This window comes from Poecile atricapillus, chromosome 17, assembly GCF_030490865.1.
Source record: "Poecile atricapillus isolate bPoeAtr1 chromosome 17, bPoeAtr1.hap1, whole genome shotgun sequence".
In the NCBI taxonomy this organism is placed as follows: Eukaryota; Metazoa; Chordata; class Aves; order Passeriformes; family Paridae; genus Poecile; species Poecile atricapillus.
Window position 1 is genome coordinate 9,175,137 of NC_081265.1, and position 20,197 is coordinate 9,195,333.

Below are 20,197 nucleotides of genomic sequence, written 5' to 3' on the forward strand. Positions count from 1 at the left end.
AAACCAGGGGACTCAGGTACGTTGTGGCAGAGCCCCAGAGCTCCAGGTGGGGCTGAAAGCGTCCAGCTCATGGAACAGAGGCAATGCCCACGTGCTATAGGGACAGGGCAGCATACAGATGTGAGGGTATAGGAAACTGAATTTGGAGGAAATGAGAAAACCAGCACGGTTTAGGCCTTGGGTCCTCCATGTGAAGCCACAAAGGATTCCATTCTGCCAACGTGGGTAGTGGTTACCTCACCACACGTGTGGATATTTGGCCACGAAGAGGTTAATCTGTCTACGCTCTTTTGTTTTGCCCTGCCTCTCCCTCCAGAGGAAGATTTGTCTATAAAGTTATTTTTAGATGCCTTGTGAGCAAATTTTGTGGGAAGACAGGCAGCCAGCAGCCCCCGGCGAGCTGCTAAGCCCACCCCTCTCAGCTTACAGAGCGCAATTAGCAGATAATCATGCCAAAATCGCAGACTCCAACCGGCTAATTTTATCGTGTGTGCTGACATCGGTGAGCTTGTTGAAAGTAAGTTGTGGGTTGTTGGTTAAATGTGTTTCCTAACTTGTTTATGAGCTGGTGTTCCTGTGTTCTGTGCAAAGGCAAGATCAAATGCAGGTCGTGTCATGCAGCAGCCACTGGTGCTTTGTTGGGTTAGATAACACAGGAGGTTTCCTAGCATTAAAATTGCATTTTACTGGGACCTGCTTGCTGCTAATGGTGTTTCCAATAATGCTGTCGTGTTTTGCTGCAGGGTTGGTATGGAGGGTGCTGGAGCTTTGATTCAGCAACTCATTCAGGCACGTGCTTTGAGGCGTACTTATTCCGCTAACCTGTAATTATATATCTATAAATGTAGATATAAAAAACTGGAGGTGCCTGCTGGGATTGGGCTGTAATTTCCCATGATCTAAATGGAAATTAAGCATGTATTTTTAAGCTACATTTATACTTAGGAGTTTTGCTAATTTAGGGCCTTAGTAACTCCTGACATTTTTTTAGCAAATTAAAATATTAAGTGTGAGGTGGTTGGGCTGAACAGCTTTCAGGACCTGCATACCTCCTGAGTGATATGGTAAAATAAAGATACTTCTTAATAGAAAACACAGTCATCCTTCTGGGTACAAGAAATCTAAGACAGGTAGATATAATAAAAGCCATCACCATTTCCTCCTTATAATAGAATGATTAAGTTGGCCAAGGTTACAGGGTCAAAAATAGGCTCATAACAGGAATCTGTGGGACCTGAAGAATGTGGGGAAAGAGCCTCACCTCCTGCTGACTGATTTCTTGTCCATGGGCTTGGAAAATCTGACTCTGAGAGAGGTACCAGGCTTGCAGCAGGCAAAGGTGGGCTGGGCTGGCCCAGAGGTCAGAGAACATTTGGGTTCCCTTGGTTCACAGACATCCCTTTTGCAGGGTTTCCCTTCTGTGGACAGATAAAGGTTTGGGATCAATCCTGTGCTGGCCAGGGGAAAGGTGGGGGAGCTTGTGATGTCTTTTCCATTTCCAGATTCATCTCTGATTTTGCAGCAGATTCTTAATGAATTATCATCCTCCAAAAAATGCCTCTGAGTTCCTGCCTGAGTCTCTTCCCTGCAGCATTTTGGATCTGGCCTTATAGAAGTGAATGTCAGGTGCAGGAATCACTCTCCCTCAGGTGAGCATTTAGTGTTTTGTAGGAAAGAATAGACCTTTGTAACCTGTTTGAATTTTCTGAACACTTACCATGACAGAAAGTGTCTGTAGCTGAATTGAACACACCTTGAGTGTTTACTGCAATATTTATCCAAGTCCATGCAGCTGGGAAATCTTGCATACAGTCTCACCTGAGAGTGCTGTTCTTTGTGATTTTACCTTCTGCTTCCAGGCTAAGTAAGAAAAGCAGTGGGGAAAGTAATATCTCAGGGTGAAGTAATAATCTGCTGACAGGCTGGAAAATATAGTTTTTTTAGCATATAAACTTGGTTCCTTTTTTCCCTGATCATGATGGAGGCTGCCTGCATAGAGGGGAATGTCTCTGGTCATAGAGAGCCAAATGCACTGGGCTCTGGGCATATTCAAGTACTCTGTCTGCCTGTCCTATTAATTCAGATTAATTCAGTGGCAGAATATGGTAGCATTGCCTCAAGCAGGTAAGTGCCATTCTGCAGGAAGCAGAGCCCATCCCAACATCTGCCTCGTGAGCAGCACAGAGGAAACATCTCCCATGCAGGAGTTGTGGTGGTGGCTCCAGAAATGAGATTGTGACTCTGGTTCCATCACAAGTCCCCACTTTCCCAACCAAAAGTTCACCCAGCAGCAGGCACTGACCCTGTCATGCCTTCAAATTCAGGCAGCCTGGATGCATGAGTCATGTCTGGCTCTCGCTCCACGCTTGCTTTTGTTGTCTAAAAGTTGTTTGTGGTTCTTTAGAGAGAGAAAACATCACCATTTGCTGAGGGACAGCTGCCAAGCAGTGCCTGTCCCATCGCATTGCTGATGATGGCATTTCAATGTCTGTTTGAACTTGTGGATTATTTTTGCCAGTTGCTTGTCAAAAACTTGCTCCATGGGAGAGGAAGGAGGGAGGTGGGAGAAGGAAAACCCTTCAACACTCTTGCAGGATGAGTTTGAGTTAATTTCCAGAGCTGCTGGGGATGGAAGAGAGCCGCTAGTGATAGGCACATAGTGATAGCACAAGGAGGAACAGTTTTAAATGAAAAAAGGAGAGATTTGGATTAGATGCTAGACAGAAATCCTTCCCTGTGAGGGTGGGGCTGCCCCTGGATCCCTGGAAGTGTCCAAGGCCAGGCTGGACAGAGCTTGGAGCAGCCTGGGGTAGTGGGAGGTGTTGGGGTGGAATGAGCTGATCTTTAAGGTCCCTTCCAACTCAAACCATTCTGGGATTCTGGGTTCATTTCCACTGCAGTCACAGCAGGGAAGGTTGTTTCAGTTGTGATCCAGCCCCCAGTGCAGCTGCAGTTTCATTTTTCCATCACTCTGTGCAGTTTCAGCCACTCCACGTGTCCGGCTCTCTCCCATTCCAAGGTGAATGCCACGGGGGTCTGTGACACCCTCAGCTCCCAGGGTGCCAATGCCATCCTTTGAGCTGAGCTCTTCCAGAAAAAACATTTCAGTGGAGAAAAGAGTGAATTCTGATAAAATCAGGATTCATTTGAGATTTTCTTATCAGATCTATGTATTTCCCAGCTTTCTCAAGAATCACTAATTACGAAAAAACCAATTTTATTCACCATTTTTACTTGGCTTCCAAGTCAGTTCTGAAGACAGACAGAAAAGTTACTGCTGGTAGTTCAGATCCTGCCCAAAACCTCATGAGAATCAGCTACTGAGGTTTCTGTGTTTAAGCACTGACAGATGGAAATGGTATCTGATGCTTTAGTGCTCTTGAATTGAGCTCTCAAAGGCGCTGACAAGGTCCAATGGCTGGAAACTGAAGCCAGAAAAATTCGAATTGAAAAGAAGGCACAAATTTTTAACAGTGAGACTAATTAAACTCTGGAACAGTTTATCAGGGTATGTGAGGGATTCTCCATGGTTTGATCTCTTCAAATCAAGAATGCATGTCTTCCTCAGAAATACTCCAGAGCTCAAGCAGAACTTAAGGGGCTCAATACAGATTTTTTTAAAATGTAATTGCATGACCTGGATGATGCAGGACGTCAGGCTACCACATCTGAAGAGATAAGAATCTGTGAATCTAAACCCAAACAAGTCCCTTGATTCCAAGCCCTTTATTTAAACTTAATGTGGACCTAAATTCCCTCCCTGCTTCATTCTGTCTGCTTGGAAAAGCAAGAAGGGCTTTCTAAGGCAGTAGTTTGAGGAGTTTAATGCAGTCTTTTCATCTGTGGGGATTTTGGCCAAGATGCTGAAGAGCTTGAGCTTTCCCTTTGGGCTCTACAGAACGGCCCTTGCCCATCCCAGGTGGTTCTCTGTGGTTAAATAGAGCTGGCCCTGTGGTCAGAAGCATCTTGGGGAGCCAGGTACTCACTCCCCACTTCCCCCTGTTCCAGGAACACCCTTTGTCACAGCAAGGGTGGCCATGACAAACCTTTTAGGTCCCCAGACTTCAGGGCCAAGGGGTGGTGAGAAGATAATCAGGAGTGGGAATGATGGTTGGCACCAGGAATAGAATAATTTAATAAGGAATAAAAGAAAATAGGGATGATGCCCAAAAAATGAACAAAGTAACCCAGGGAACCCTGGGGGTGGGAGGGGGGGCAACCAACCCAAGACAGGAACAAAGGAGGGTACAACAATATATAACCTTAGGGGAGGAACATTCTGGAAACAAAACACAAATAACCAGTAGGAGAACAGAACCTGGACCACTTAACAACCTCAAAGGATCCTGGGAGGAGAATGTGGGCTCATCCTGACTTGAACAAATATTTCCCAGGGCTTAAAACTTAGGCTCAGTTTATCAGGGGTGAAATCCAGCTGACCCTGTGTCTCAGTCAGGCTGACTCCCACAATCCTTCTCCTCTGCTTCTTGTTTTGGGGATTCTGCTCACCTCCAGAGTTAAATTTATCTCGGTGCCACACAGCTCTTACGCTCTCCAGAGTTAATTAGCGGTGCTGTGAAAGCTGAATCATCAAGTGAATCATTAAGAATGGCACACAGGTTAGGAAAAAAGTCATGCCAGCAGTGTTCCAGGCACCTCCTTTTTCCTGAGGCTCCACACGCTGTTTCCCCCGCTTGGCTTTTATGGGGCACGTTGTAAGGACTGGCGTCACAGCCACGGGGACTGGACACAGCTGCCAACAAAAACTGGCAAAACAGAAGGTGGAAGAGCTCTGTTAATTGGCTCCAAGCTCCAGTTTCTCTAGAGGGGCTTTTCTTACTGGAGAGAAACGGTTCAGCAGTGCAGGAGCAGGTCACACCTGCAGAGCAAATGGGTTTCCTCAGTCTGAAGACATCTACAGACCAGGGTAATAATATGGCAGAAATATCCGAGTTTGATTTTTAAGGGACTTCTGAGAATGCAAAGGAATTGCCCTTTATTAGAAAGGCCAGACCAGAGTCTCTCTTGGTGCATATCGAGTACAGAACACAGATCTTTCACAAGGATCCTTTGCTGGAGAGGGGAGGAGGGAAGTGAGTGAAGAAGAAGAGGAGGCAGCGAGGGAATTTAACCCTTAAGGACTTTCCTCAACAACCTTTCTTTGCAAAGAAATCTTTGCCATGGAAGCATCTCCTCCCTCGTGAGGAAGGGTTTGCTGTGTGCACAGAGAGCAGCTGGTGCTTGTGGGACATCTGGTTGTGCCTGTCCTGTTGCACTGTGTTAAAGCAGATCATCCTGTGTATGCTGGCTTGGGGGAAGAGCACACAGTGAACTCTTTGTTCTCTCTAGGCTCAGCCATGTGAACCTGAGCCACCTTAATGGCTTTTTGTTGTGTATCCTCTTAGTGAAGTGCTCAGAAGCACCTTGGATTTGGGGCAGCATCTGTCAGAAGACTGACAGAACATTTGGATCTCCACGAGAATCACGGAACTGTTTAGGTTGGAAAAGACCTCTGAGATCATCTAGTCCAACTGTGGTTCAGTGGGTCCTCGTTTTTTTGTTGGATTGTGTCATTGCAGATTGAATTTTGGGGCTGGTGAGTCCAGTGTCTTCTGTGCCATGAGCAAGGCAGAAGGGGCTGCAGAGCTCCAGCTGTGGGACAACCTGCCCCAAACAGTTTTCTCCTGACCTCCCTAGCTGGGATCTGGCTCAGACCCCACGTGTGATGCTGGGAGACACTCAGTGAGTGCAGACATGAAGTTACAGGTTTTGGATCTTTGGACATTGTGCATGTCCAGGACTGTTTGTGGGTTCATTCTCAAGGAGCTTTGCTGTTTCTCTGTGACCCAGCACACTTTATATCAGGTTCTCGTGGTCATCATGTCCTGGGGTATTTTTGTAGGGGGAAACCTGGCAGATGTGGGGGTCAGGGAGGCTTTGGAGCATTCACATACTGCCTGGAACCAGTGCTTTGGGAATGGCTCTGCCTGCTGTACATGTGGTTGTTCTGAAGCCTTGGATTTTCTGCACTTCCCTTGTTCCTGGTCCTTTGTTTTATGGGAGATGGGTTGGGTGGACCAACAGCACAGGACAATGATGATGTTATGGGTTATTACATCCCTGCATTATGATGTAACCTGTGTCACTACCCAGAACTTGTGCAGCCACGGGTCCCAGCTTAGCTGGGAAGAGCTGAGGGCAGCAATGCTGTTTTTTAATTCTAGAAGATGCCTTGCAGCCTTTGGCTGGGCAAAATCCTGTCCCAGGGTCCTGCTGCTAATGATGCAGGGGCAGCCAGTGTGTGCCATGGCCACCACAAGAGGAACCCACCTGGAAGAGCATCCTGATGGTTCATCCCTTGCCTCTGCCCCTGCCAGGCTGTCACCTCCTCTGTGCCTCTACATCCCAGGAGAGTGGCCAGCACATTGTCTTGCACCTTTGCTGCTTTTACTGACCTGAATCTGTGACCTGCACACAGGAGACAAAAAACTTTCATTTCCTCTTTTGTCACCCATGTCTTTATTGTCCTTCAACCCATGCATCCTTTATTGGCTTTGTGAAATTTCTTACTGCTGTCTTCTATTCATTGCCATTACCATTTCTGGTTTTTTTAAGGAGAAGAATTTCCCATTTATTTTCTACTTCATGATTTGGCTTTTGCTTGTCCTCCAAGCCAGAGCAGCTTTTTGCCAGCTCAGCCTTCTTTCTTTTCCATGGGATTGTGGTTCCTCTGTGTAGGGAGGAAAATGATCTTGAACAGTTCCCAATTATCAGTCACATATTCCCCCTCAAATTCTTTCTTTCAGTTGTTTTGCTTTGTAATTATTTTCAGCTTTGTTAAGCTGGCATTGAAAATCATCAAGTAGATACATTACTCATTTGGACTTTATTCTATTTGCACATAACAAATGTAATCAAATCAGTCTCTTGTACCTAAGCTGCTGCTATATTTTTACATTCTGTCATCAGTTCCCCTTGATCTGCAAAAATGAGGTCTAATATAGAATTTCTTCTATGTTAGATGCAATTGTTTTTGCGTCTGGATATTTTCAAGTATAATTTTAGGAATTCCGAGCACATTTTTAGTATTTGCAGCACAAGACTCCAACATATGGCTTTCAAAATGAAATCCCCATAGAAATGCAGCTCTCTTTCTTGAGTGGAATAACCATGTTTACAATAGCTGAGTGCCACATGAAAATGATAGTGTTGTTAGTAATATTGAACAGAATTTTGAAGAGTTCAATAAATATTTCTGTTCCTTTCAAGGGAAAAAGGGAGACTGTGTGATCATGTCCTTTAACAATAAAATACCTTTTATACTGGATGAGGATTGTATAGCAGCTCTTAATTAGAGATAATAAATACCAGCAAGTTACATCTGTGTGGAAGAACTTTAGCTGTGTGCCATTATTTTTTAAGGGATAAACAAGGTGGCTCACAGAACTACGGATTTTTCTGCCTGACATTAATCCTAGGCAAAATAATGGAATTGCTGATAGGGCATGTAATTAGTAAAGAATTAAAGGGATTAATGCAAGTAGTGTCAATCAACATGGGCTTATAGAATATAGTTCTTGTCTAATTAGATTTTTTTTTTTTCCGGGAAGATTACAAATTGTGTTGATAAATGTAATAGTATTGATATGATGAACCTCTGGGAAGGCCTGGGGATCCTGATCTGATCCCATGGCTGACCCTGCAGGTTGGGTGGGTGATCTCCTGAGGCCCTTTCCAGCCTGGAGCACCCAGTGCTCCCTTCCAGACATTGCCTTTGGCTACAAATAACTCCTTATACAAGACTGGGGTGATAGAAAACCATTCAGGCACCACTGAAATAGATAAGAAACTGCTGTGCTCTCCAGTTTTAAATGGAAATTCATCAGTGAATGGAAATGCTTCTACTGGAGTCCTGGGGGTTATCACAGATCTGCCTCTGTGGTAATCTGAAGATCACTGAAATAACAGACAGATCACCAGGGCAGAATGATTCAGGTCTCATTAGTAACCTAAATGAAAACATGCAACAGGTTTTAATAGGACCCATGCAGAGCTGAGCCATGGCCAGGGAACTGGCACTGAAAAGGATGTGTGGAGCTGTGGGACCATCAGCAAGCACAGACCCCTGTGTGAGAGTGTGGCAGAGAAGAAAAATCTCATATTTGGGGGTATAAAATATATCAGAGACAAGGAGGAAGGGACTCCTCCTGCAGTTTGCAGTGGTGACTTTGGCAACTCAAGGGAAATGTTGTCATCAACAGTTGGAGAAATTTGAGAAAAAGAACTCGTGAAATGGTTGGAAAGCACATCCAGCCACTGGGGACTGGAGGAGACACTTTGCATCATCTGAAAGAGAGGAAGGTGATGGAGAGTTTTGATCACTCTGATGGGCAGAAACATAAATACAGTGAAAAATCTGAGTTCAGTCCAGCAAATAAAGGCAATAAAACCCAGCAGAGAGAAACCAAAGGTAGAGGAACTCAGACTAGACATAAACCACACTCAGCAGTGAGAGCAATTAACCACTCACAACAGCACACTGAGAAATACGAAGCTCTCTGTTTCACTGGAAATTTTTACATGGTTTTTCTTTTCCTAGTACTTCTGCTCTAGTTTTAGAATCAGTTCTGGGAAGTCTTGTGACCTGTGTTATCCAAGGGGTCAGAAGTCAACATCACAGTGGTCTCATCTGGTTTTGTCATCGATTACTCCAAGGGCCTCTGCCACGATGTGAGCTCCCAGCTCAGCTGCCTGTGTCCAGCACTACAGGAGGGCTCACAAAACCAGGCTGATCTAGGAGCAGTTCAGGAGCTTTATTTGTTTCTTACCAGCTTAGATGAGGATTTTAAGGAAAAAAAACCCAACAATAAACTCAGGACTGAATTTTCTGAAAACCTTGTTATTTACTAAAGCACAGATACAGATTAATTAAGAATTAATCAGGATACAGATTAATTCACTCAGCAGCTTATTGATTCCTCTCCTCTTTGGAGACAAGAGGCACATCCACACAGAAAAGACAGGCTCCACTCCCTCACCAGGAGGTACTGATGCTTTCCACTGCCTAAGGAGATACCCAAGACTAAATGTGATGTTCAGAAGGTGAAGTGAGGAGAGATGAATGGCCCCTGAGCCTGGTGGCTGCAGCCCACTGGTCCTCTGATTGATTTTATTCTCATGTGGCTGTTAATTCTTGTTCTGATTCAGCTCTGAAAGTGCCCAAATGTTTTTAAACTCCTGAATATTTTTGAGAATTCACCTAGACATTTGGAAACAGTAGGGAAAAATGAATAGCAGCATGTGAATGAATGTGATTAATGGGTCATGCTTATTCCCAGATCCTTCTTTTTATAATATAATTACTTCACTACAACCTAGCCATGTCACAGAACTTCTATAAACAAGTGCTGATTTCTGGCTGCTTGGACTCTTTAAAGTCCAGATCTTGGAGAGGAACAGAAATTTGGAGAAAAATAGCAATTAGAGTTAAATGGTAAAATGGAGAGTTAATGTGTAGTGAGTAAAAGTCCTTTTAGTGGAAAATGTTTTTTGTGTTAACTTTTGTAAGAAAACAGTTTTCCATACTTGTCAGGCTTGACAGTTAAAGTTAATGGTGTTAAAAAACAGAGTACTGAAAAATGTTCCCTTCAGTGTGAAAGATTTATTCAATGAGAGTTTGCTTGAAAAGTTATTTTGGCTAAGGGTGCTGGCTTTTGCCTAATGCTTGGAACAAAGATCCTTGCTGTCTTACTGGGGTGGGGACAGCCCCAAATTTATGATTTCCCAATTAAGATGACATGACCTATTTTGTTGTATTATTGACCCCTTTGTGAATAGTATGCCACTCTTTAATTTTTTTTTTTTTTTCCACTTCAGAAAAACCACATCAAGCAAATGCTGATCTCACTCTGCCTGTAGTAAAGCTTGGGACATGCTGGGATGCTCAGAGACAGAATTTGTGAGTTGATTTGCACTGAGAGCAGACTGACAAGTGAGTTGAACTGTTTCTACTTGTTTCATGCTATTTGGGAAGGAAGTTAGAGCCTGAAATTTTGTCGTGTCATATTTGTATAGCCAAAAAAAGGCTGTGCAGCAGCAGAGCTGTGTGTCCCTGGCTGTGCTGGAGGCAGGGGTTTGTACAGGCTGCCTGCTCTGGGCACCTTCACTCAGCCATTTCTGGGAACACACTGGGGACAGGCGGGTTTTTCACAGCTGCCCATCAGTCCTACAGACATGGAGCTGCTTGACCTGACAACCTGCTTGCTCCTAACTCACCCCTTCTAAAAACTGCTAAAAATTATTATCTGATCCATAGTGGGTGGAGGTTGAGGGCAGTTTCTGTTTTAACATCAGAGGGTTTTGGATCTTGAAGCATCCTCTGGATTTCCATCTGCTTGTGGCACTGATAAATCAGGTCTGTTGTTGCAATAATAAGCAGACTGGACTCAGTTGCTTATGCAGAAAAAGCTAATTTTCAACATTATGGTCCATATTTACACACTTTTCAAGATTTTGTGTATAATTCTAATTGGTTCATGACTTTCTTGCTACTCAATTTATTGGTGGGCAAATGACATTTTACATGTCTATCAAAGCTCTCTGTTTCTGGGTAGTTTATATATTTTTGTATATTGATTTTTATGGGATAGATTCCTTGTTTCTGTAGGTGCAGATGGTTCTCTTACCAGAAGAGGTTGTTGTGCTAACTGCTTCTCATTCTTCTGATTTTTTCTGATGGGATCTTTCAAGCTAGCTGCTAGTTTAGCTAGAGTAGCAGAGCTTAAACCATATTTTATAAGGCCTTTTATTTTTATAATATCTCTACCTGTACATAATAATCTCCCACTTCACTGTGGTTTCCCTGAATTAGACTGTGGGGACACAATATGGGATTTTTTTCTGACTTTTTTCTTTCTTCCAAAGCAAAGGCACATGAATGGGCTTTTGAAATCTGTCTGCCCATTGTCCCCTTTTTCAGCCCTTTAATTCAGTGCTACTTTTTTATTATTTGGACCTCTCAAAGTATCTGAATTTTACCTATTAAAGAACCTTGTAAATATGGATCACCATAGGTTGGCAGAGGTCCACTGGCCTCCAAGAAAAGCTGGTTGACACCATTTGGGAAATTATTCTGGTGTCAAGAATAAATTCATCAAGACAGCCCAGAGAGGCAGAGATTAAAATTAATAGAGTTAAAGCTCTGGTTTAGAGCCCACCCTTGTCAGAAATGATATTTTCCTGAGTTAATACTGAGCAAGACTGTGTTGCATGGCTTTTTCAGAAGAAAACCACAAACATCTTGAGGCTTCCCTGCTCCCTGGGCACAGGGATGTGCAGGTTCTGTGTTGAGTGCACAGTTTTGGAGCTTCTGCTCTGTCCAGCCCTCCCATTTGCTTTATCCTGTTTGGATTCCTGGCTGCAAAGAGGAAACAGATCATGGATCCCTCACTGTAAACATCTGAGAATCCAACCTGTGCTTGGTTTAAAGCTTTCCTGGTGATGTTTTTATTCCATCAGTAAATTAGACTCTGAATGATACCCCTGTGGCCCCAGTGGTGTGGGGGGCTGAGGGACAGCAGTACCTGGAAGCTTTTGGATTTCTGGGGTTTCAGCTCCTGCAGTGAGAGGTTTGCAAGGCAGAGCTGGAGCCTCTCACCTGTGGATGCTAAATGCAAAAAGAAGGGAAGAGAGGCTGTGTGAAACTGAGTCACAGGCTTCTCATTCTGGCCTGAGAAAGGATGAGGAAGAATCCAAACAGTCCTTGGTGAAGGACAGCAATCTTTGCAGGTGGTTTTTAGGGGAACAGTCAAGGGTGATGTTCCACTTAACCAGTGCTGGTGATGTGTTGCTTTAATGACCAATGAGAGTTTTACCTCTCAGACTTTCTCAAACACGTCTATAAAAGATCAGGAATAATAAACTTTGCTCTCCTGCTCAACACACGAGAGCCCGTGTCGTTCTTCTCGCTGTTCCCAGTGGAGAGACACTCACCCTGCTCCAGCTGCACCCCACTGGGGGCACCACCATCATCTGGCTGGGATGGGCTCTGGGATCAGCACTGATCACACCTAGGGAAGGATGCTGGTTATGTCCCATCTGTCCAGGAGGGGCTCTGTTAATGTTACAGCACAGTCAGATCCCCCTGACCCTGTAGGTGGATGTGTTTGTCCTGGAGAAAATTCCACATTCCTCACTTTGTGTGTTCTGAGAACCAGTGCAGGGGGCTGTGGAGAGCAAGGAGGTGGCAAGATCCACATGGATAAAGTCATTAAACTACTCCTCTGACATATATTTCTTGAGGAGTGTTGGAAGATTTTCAGATTGACAAGGATTTGAGCAAAAACGTTCACCATGTGGTTCCCAGAACGGTTCCTAAATCCAGCTTTAGGTCCTGTCATAAAAGAAGACTGATTTCCACTGGCACAGAAGAGCTGCATCTCTGAGCTGTGAGTGCTGCTCAATGCCCAGAGATGGAGTCAGAGCCCAGCTTTGTGCTCCTACAACTGAAATCCAGGCACCAGGTGACTTTTTTTTCCTTCAAACTACTTTGCTCATGGATGTTTTCACGAGGTATGAAAGCATTCTGTGAAGATTGGTTCCAAGTTACCCTCCTGCTTTACCCTCTGTGCCAGCAGCCCTTAGGACAAGTAAAACTGACCCCAAAATGAGCTGAGCTCCTTGCTGAGGCAGAGTTTTCAGTTTAGCTCAGTTTATGAACGTGGATTTGAGCTGATCATTGCTGTGCATGGCTGGGTTCAGAGCCATCTGCCTGGTGATGGGATTCCACGAGCTGCCCCTTCAGCCAGACTTCAGATGGTCCCTCTGGCAGGAGAAGGCTGGGCTCTCAGTTACATGGTGGCAATAAATAGATTTTTAAATGGAAGGAAATTACATTGTTATCTGTTTGGAAGCAATGTTGCAGCACTTTGTGTGGAAAGGAAAAACGTGCCCAATCTGTTTAGCTTTATTATTATTATTATAACCCATCATCTTCTCTTGAAAGTAGAGGTGGCCTTCAAAAGACTCCAAACTGCAAGGAATTTAGGTTTTTTCCCCCCCAGAAATATGTTTGCTTTTAATGACATTTTCATCTATAAAAGCTAAAAATAACATTCCTTATTAAATTCAAGGCACTCTGGGACAGTTTGCTCTTTTTCTGGCTGAGAAGGTAAAATTTTCCTCCGAGAGGATCACGTTTTCTGTTGAGTTTGGTGTTTGGTCTGCCTGCCAGCTGCACTTTTGTGTGGCTGTGGAAAATGGAGGGGACTTGTGAAGCATCATTCACAAACCTGGGACTCTGAGGAGCTGCTGTCTCCTTCCTACATGGAGAGAAGTTCTGCTGTCTCCTCCTTTTGTCAGGAGAAGGGGGAATGATGCCAGCACAGCTCAAACGAGTGTTCAAGCCAATCACCCTGGGCTGTACCTGCACTTTTCACCCCTTTGGTGTCATCAGATGTTCCTGGGGTCTAGCAAAAATCACTGAGTTACTCTTTTGGTTTGGGAAGGGAGGGAATGGCTGAAACTACAATAATTTCAAACAATTGTGGCACACCAAACCACGGAGCTTCAGTTTAAATCCTCACCTTAGTTCCTACTCAAAGGTCACATACACCTGGGCTCAGGTTGAACCAGAGCAGATTTTCTCTCTCTCCCTGAGATGCATTTGAGTTGTTTCCCATTTCTCATCTCTTACTGACTGAAGACAGTCACAGATGTAGTTCAGGGCAGGTTTCCTCTCTTCTGGAGAGCAATAAAAGGAACTGGAATATTATGCACAAGGGAAATCTCAGCCCTCCTCTTTTTATTCCAACAACTGGATGTGGTTTTAGAATCTTAAGGTGTATAATAAGTAATTTAAAGTCAAAAAATGATCATAGTGGGGTGATTTTTGCTATTGGTGAACTCTCCAGTATTTTCTCCATTTCACATGTGAGTTCCTGCCCTGATGAGGAGACTCTTTCTTAGTGCTCCTCCACAGCCCTGACTTTTTTACATGCTGGTCTGTTTTAGGCTGCATGTGGTGATCAGACAGAGAAAAATAAAAATATCAGCAGCAGGAGCAATTTGTGAGGGGTACCCAGCACATAAGAGTTATTTGGTCATGGTGCTGCAGGACATCTTGGCCTCCATAATTAGGCACTGGTTTCCCAGGAGACCTCGTGCCCCCTTCATCAGTTTCTTAAAGATTGTGCAGGGGCTTGAAATGTTTTTGCAGCTGATCCACACGAAATACCATCAGGTTAAAGGAAAAGAAAAGCCACGTTTGCTGGATTATGGCTTCCAAATCCTTCAACTTCTGGAGAGGGCAGGAAGGGGATTGGAGAGGGAATCACGACTGGAGCAATTAATCTCTCTGTAGCTTGGACAGCCCTCGTCACAGGCTGACAGTGATTCATGAGCAAGGCTTTCATATTTTTCTACTCTGTCTTGTGCAGGAACAAAGTTAGATCTGCCCCAGAGTAAACTGGGATGGTTCCTTGGGAGTTGGTGGTCTTTGCCAGCCTTTTTGGGGATGGTTTGTGGCCTCCCATCATCGTTGGGTGACACTGGTACTCTGTCGTGCCTGAAATGGGGGTGTTGAGTGTGAGATGTGCAGCCAGGTCTGGAGCTGCTCTCAGCACTCAGTGCCCATGAAAAGTGACTGTGCTGAGATGGGTGAGGCCCCTCTGTGGCTCCAGCTGGGGACTGGAACAGGTCAAGCCATGGCTGTCCCTGTTCCCTGGGGGCAGAGCCTGACCCCCAGCTGGCCCCACCCTCCTGCCAGGGATTGTGCAGAGCCAGAAAATCCCCCCTGAACCTCCTTTTCTCCAGGCTGAGCCCCTCCAGCTCCCTCAGCCGCTCCTCAGCCCACTCTGCCTGGTGTTAAATAATTTCTTTTGCCAGATGGAGGAAGCTGAGGAAGGAAACTCCTCCTTGCTCCCTCCCACCTGCACAGGCACTTTTGCTGCAGTTCAACTCTGTGAATCAAAATGTTTGCAGTACATCTGACCTGTAGCTCATGTTCTCTTCAGCCAACATGCTGCTGGTGAGCCAGCCACGAGCTTGTGGAAGCTTGGAGGTGGTGTTGGTGCTGATCAGTCACATCCTGGATGCCCTTAAGGTTTTTTCTATCCTGAGTGATGGTTCCGTAGGTGGGAGCTGCCAAAACTCCCAGGAACCCCATGTGGACATTGGGCATCTGACTTCCTGGTGATTATGTAGCTCAGGCCCCATTTACATGTAATTTGCATGCATGCAGTAATTTGAGAGGGGTTTTTTTAAACTGAAAAGACTCAAGTCTCCTTTTGCACCCCATTCAGAGAGAATTTTGCTCATTTGTTCAGTTTGGACAGGGACACGTTTGTCGTGCTGGGATTAAAGACCAGATGTGGGACTGAGGAATGGATCTGGGTATGATCCTTTATCCACATCTAAATTCAGCTGCTTTAGAGCTTTTACCAGTTCAGACCATCACAGCTGCTGGTGGGACAATCTTTGGTCTAATTTCACCTTTCTCAGCCATTTTGAAACTCGAGATTGCTGGAACTTTCTGCTGAAATGCAAACAGCATCTTTGCCTCTGATCTTCATTTCCTGAAGCTGCCCTTGCCTCTTTTTTTCACCCAAATCCAGACAGAGGCTTCCACGAGGTCTTAAGCAGCCTAAGAACATTTCCCCAGATGATTTTCATTTCCTTCTGCCTCTGCCCTTCTCCAATCCAGCTGGGAGCTGAGGTTTCCAAATACCTTGAAGAAAAGCTCTTCTTGTGGTTTTCCTACAAGCTTCAGGGGAAGTCATATGGAATATTTCTCCAGTCTTGTTTTCTGGGTCTTGCAGCTTTAGACAACTTATCAAAATGTAGCTGCTGAACTGAATTAGTGAACTACTTGAAGATTTCCTGTCACTAATAATATATTTGTATTATTGGTGATAAAATACCAATATATTATGTATATATATATAATATATATTGGTGTCAAACTTGGAGCTGATGGGGGTGTCTGTGGGTTAAAACCACTTTTTTTGCAGGGCAATGGCCAATTGAAGCCAAAGGAAAGATATCATTCAGAGGAGAAAAAATCCTGGACACACTCAAATGTCCTTACCACAGCTAAGCCTGTTCTAAATTCCCTGCCAAAACTCTCTTTTATTAAAAAAAATAAAAAATAAAAGAAGCATTTTAATTAAATACAAATTTCTGTGGAATATATCTGCTGCTTTCAAAAAGCATCCACGCTTTAGCAGTAACTCAAAGCCAGAACATCATGGCTCAACAGAACTATTTACATTTGAAAGCTTTTCAGTTGAAAATGTGTATGTTTTGGAATTGAAAATCTGTTTTATGGCTTTCATTTTTATGGGAACACTGGAAAAATTTCTGCTTCAGGGAAGGACTATTCTGACTCTAGTAAGAATTTTATTCTCAGAACCAAGCACTGTTTTCTCAAAGAGACATTTTTACATGTAGTTTCTCATATATTTTTCTTCCCTCTTGCCTCTCAGACCATTTCCCTTGACTTGCTTAACCCTACTTGAAAACCAGGATGAGAAATGGGGTTTTGTGTTACTGACTCTGTTGCCTGGCTCACTGTTTTGGGCAGTTAAACAAACATCCTGGAGAGCTCTCTGGCCTGACTGCAGCCACAAAAATGCAGGTTTCAGAGTGGAAATAAGCTGAAAGGTTATTTTCAGGCCTGAGATATATAGCAGCACTTTATCCACCTGAGCCCAGCCTCTGCTGAATGATCCAGTGCTGTGGGCAGGGCAGGCCCTGATGATTTTAATATAAATGGGAATGACAAGATGAGAGGCCAAATGCTGAGTGGATTTAATCATCTGACAAGTGCAATGATTAATCTTAAATATTCTGTAGTCAGTCCCAGAGTGGAATTTCTGCTTCGAAACGAGGCCATCAGCCATGGACATTTATTTGCTGGCCACGATGTGCACAGCAGGCTGAGGGAGCTCTGGTTGTGTGTGAAGCTGTGAGCAGTGACAGACGATGAGTTGTTAAATAACTGCACAACTCATCAGGCATGGGAAGCTGCTCCCAGCCTGGAGTGGGGCTGGGGACGTGTGGCCTTTCCACAAATCCTGTGATTTTGTGTTGCTGCCTTTGCTTTCCTCAGGCTGGGGTTCTTTCCCTCAGCTCCTTTCCCTTCAGGGTGCTGCTCACAGGGTCTTTATTTGATTTTTTTTGGGAAGAGATTTGCACTGGTTCCTTGTGCATGGGAAGACTGAAGGGGAGGTGGCAGAACCACACTGTGTGCCTGGTGGGGAACATTCCCATTCTGGAGTTGGCCTCTTGTATTTCTCACACGTGGGTTTGGTTCCCAGCCCAGATCCAGGTCAGAGCAGGCAGTGGAACTGGATTTCCAGAGATTTCAGTAGCCCCACACAATCTCCTCTCCCAGTCTGACCTGGGCAAAGCTGGAATGTGTCCAAAGCTGGGAAAGGGGCTGAAGCACAAAGTCTGATGAGGAGAGGCTGAGGGAGCAGGAAAAGGAGCTCAGGGGGAACTTCTGGCTCTGCACAACTCCCTGAAGAGAAGGTGCAGCCAGCTGGGGGTGAGGCTCTGCTCCCAGGGAACAACAGACACGACAAGAAGAAAAAGCCTGAAGTTGCACCAAGCAGGGTTTAGATTTTACATTTCTTCACTGAATTGTGGTCAAGCAGTGGTGCTGGGCACAGAGTCCTTGCACAGCCTTCCTTTGAGTGCTCACAAACACTTATCAAGCAATGCTGGGGCTCAGTGTTCAGCAGACAATGTGGAGAAAGCTTGACAAATGAGATTTGTTAGAGCAGACACTGCACAAAGTCAGGGCCATGAAAAATGTAAGCCTAATAGCGATTATTCATGGTGTGCTGGGATTTCCTGATGGGGTGTTTCAGGTCCTGTGTGACCTGGCTTGGGTAAAGTTCCTCCTGAAGCAATGCTGATGAGCTCCTCTGAAACCTGAGGAGAAGAACCTGCAGTCACTGATGCTGCCTCTGAAGCTGGGCTTGCAAACACTTGATTTGGGATGGTATTGCAGTGTGGAGCAGGTGGAAGAAAGGATACCAGTGTAGGGCTATCAGCAGGGTGAAAATGGTTTTATTTAAAAGATAAAACATATTTTATAATTCCTCTATGCTCCCAGATCTCAGATTTTGGATACTGGATTTTGGATATTGGCTGTGGAAACCTGGCTGCTTCCATTCTGCATCAGTTTGATCAAGTGATGCTCTCATTCATGGCTGGACTTGAACCCCATCACTTTTAAGGGAAAAAAGTGGTGTGATGCCCTGGGTTCTTTCTGCTTGATAGTATCAGGTTGAGGAGAAGCATTTGCTGCTTCCACATGACAGGAGAAAAATGTTTAAAAGAGCAGTATTAATAATAATAGCGACATTAAAGTGTGGGGAAGGACTACAAAGGTAATTCTGAGATCCTTCTCAGTAATGCAGGCTATTAACAAAAGATAATCACCTTTAAGTTAGTCACCTTTACCCCTGGAGTAAAATGGAGGCACAATTATTCAATGCAGTACAAAAGTAATTTAAAAAGAGATGGATGAACAGTCAGCTCGCTCAGTTCTTGCTTGGGAAACCAGCCAAGGCCATGTTCAAAAGGGAGGAAAAGTCAGTGAAAAGAATGGCAGCAGTAAGTGAGTCATTCCTGGTGTCCTTCTCTCCATTCTGCCATCGAATCTGGAGTTATTCACTCTCCAGAGAATGAAACGTGAAAAGGGGAGGGGAAATAGGAGAGTCTCATTGAAAAGCAGTTCTTCATGTTCCTTTTATGAGTTGCTTTGGGAGGTTTTTTATTCTGGACTGCCATGGAGCATCTAGGTCCATTCTCTGTGTCAGAGTGAGGAGCTTTTTCCATCAGAAACCGCTGGCCATGTTCATCCTCTGTGTCTGTGGCAGAGGGGCAGCCTGAAGAACGAGCTGGGACGAGTTTTGTACAGAAAGGGCACCGTGGCTACTGAGAGAGGGCTCAGGAGCCAAGGGAATTGTCACCAGCAGGGCCAAAGAGACGTGGCCACCTTGCTGTGCTGGAAACAGGAGTCTCTTCCTTCACAGCTGCTGTGGATCCCTTGCCTTGTGTCCATTCCCTGCCTTCCTCCCAGAAACTGGCCTGAGGCTGCTGGAGTACAAGGGCGTTCTAGTTTTTGTCAGGTTGCTCCTGAGTGCTTCCTTGCTGGTTTTATGGTTTAAAAGGGTTATTGGAGTTTTATGCTAGGCAGAAGGAATGTGTGGACTCTGGAAACAGTTATGAGGTTTCAAAAATTACTTTGAAAGGTCTTTCAAGCTGCAAAGACAAGCAGTTGGGGCCCTTGGAAATGCCCAAGGCAGGGCTGTAGCCACATGCAAGTCCCCTGGACAAGCTGGCTCCGATTCGCCATCTGAACTTGCATTCAAGCAAATAAAATTCCAGCTTTGAACATTCCCACTGATTTTCTTTCCCACAGATAGAAGCACAGAATCTGGGCACCCAAACCCCTCTGTTTTCTCTGTGCTGTCTCCATGAACAGCAGCAGGATGGGAGGTGGGCACAAGATGAACAGAGACTGGCAACCCCTGGGGCTCAGCCTGGCCCTTCCCCTGCAGCAGTGATGAAGTCTGGGAGAGATTAGCAGCTCTGCAAACAGGCAAAACTCCTTGGAAACAAACTGAGAGTAGCTGTGAGAGGCAATGTGAGTGGCCACTAATCCACCAGCCAAAGGGAGAAGAGTCCAGTCCAGCCCAGTGTGGAGTGGGATAAATTCTGTGCTTCTGTTTTATGTCCTGCCTGTGCAAGCGAGGGGCTGTGTGTGCTCGTTCCTGTTCCCCAGCGGCTCTGGCTGGACTGCTGCCTGCTTTGGCTTTATCAGCATCATGGCAGCAGCTCAGGACATGATTATCCTCAGAGATATTTCTGCAGTTTCGCTCTGATTGCTTCTTTTCACGTGCAGGCTCCTTACCAGAAGCTCCTGAGACACCCCAAAATCCTGGTTTTAGTTTTGCTACTGGGTGCAAACCTCCATGTCCTGGAGTAGGGGCTTGTGTGAGAGCAGGGCTGCTGAGGGAGACCTTCAGAGGGGTTTGAGGGGCCTGGGACAGCCTGTGAATGTCCACCAAGGGTTTTTTGTGCTGTGGTTACTGAGCATGGCCAGGTGACTGCCAGGATCTGTGTGGAGCTAGAAGAGAACTCAGCTGGCACTGGCAAGAGGAGGGTGAGGGGAAGCAGGGAATTG

The 20,197-nt window shown here is 45.1% G+C and overlaps 1 long non-coding RNA gene across 1 annotated transcript in view; it reads left to right on the forward strand.

The window, feature by feature from the left end:
* The first annotated feature begins 377 nt into the window (after positions 1–377).
* Positions 378–20,197, forward strand: part of LOC131585882 (uncharacterized) — a 42,073-nt gene continuing 22,253 nt past the window's right edge. The window contains exons 1-2 of the long non-coding RNA XR_009279058.1: positions 378–517; positions 9,877–9,991. This is a non-coding gene — a long non-coding RNA (uncharacterized LOC131585882). The remainder of the gene's footprint in view (positions 518–9,876; positions 9,992–20,197) is intronic.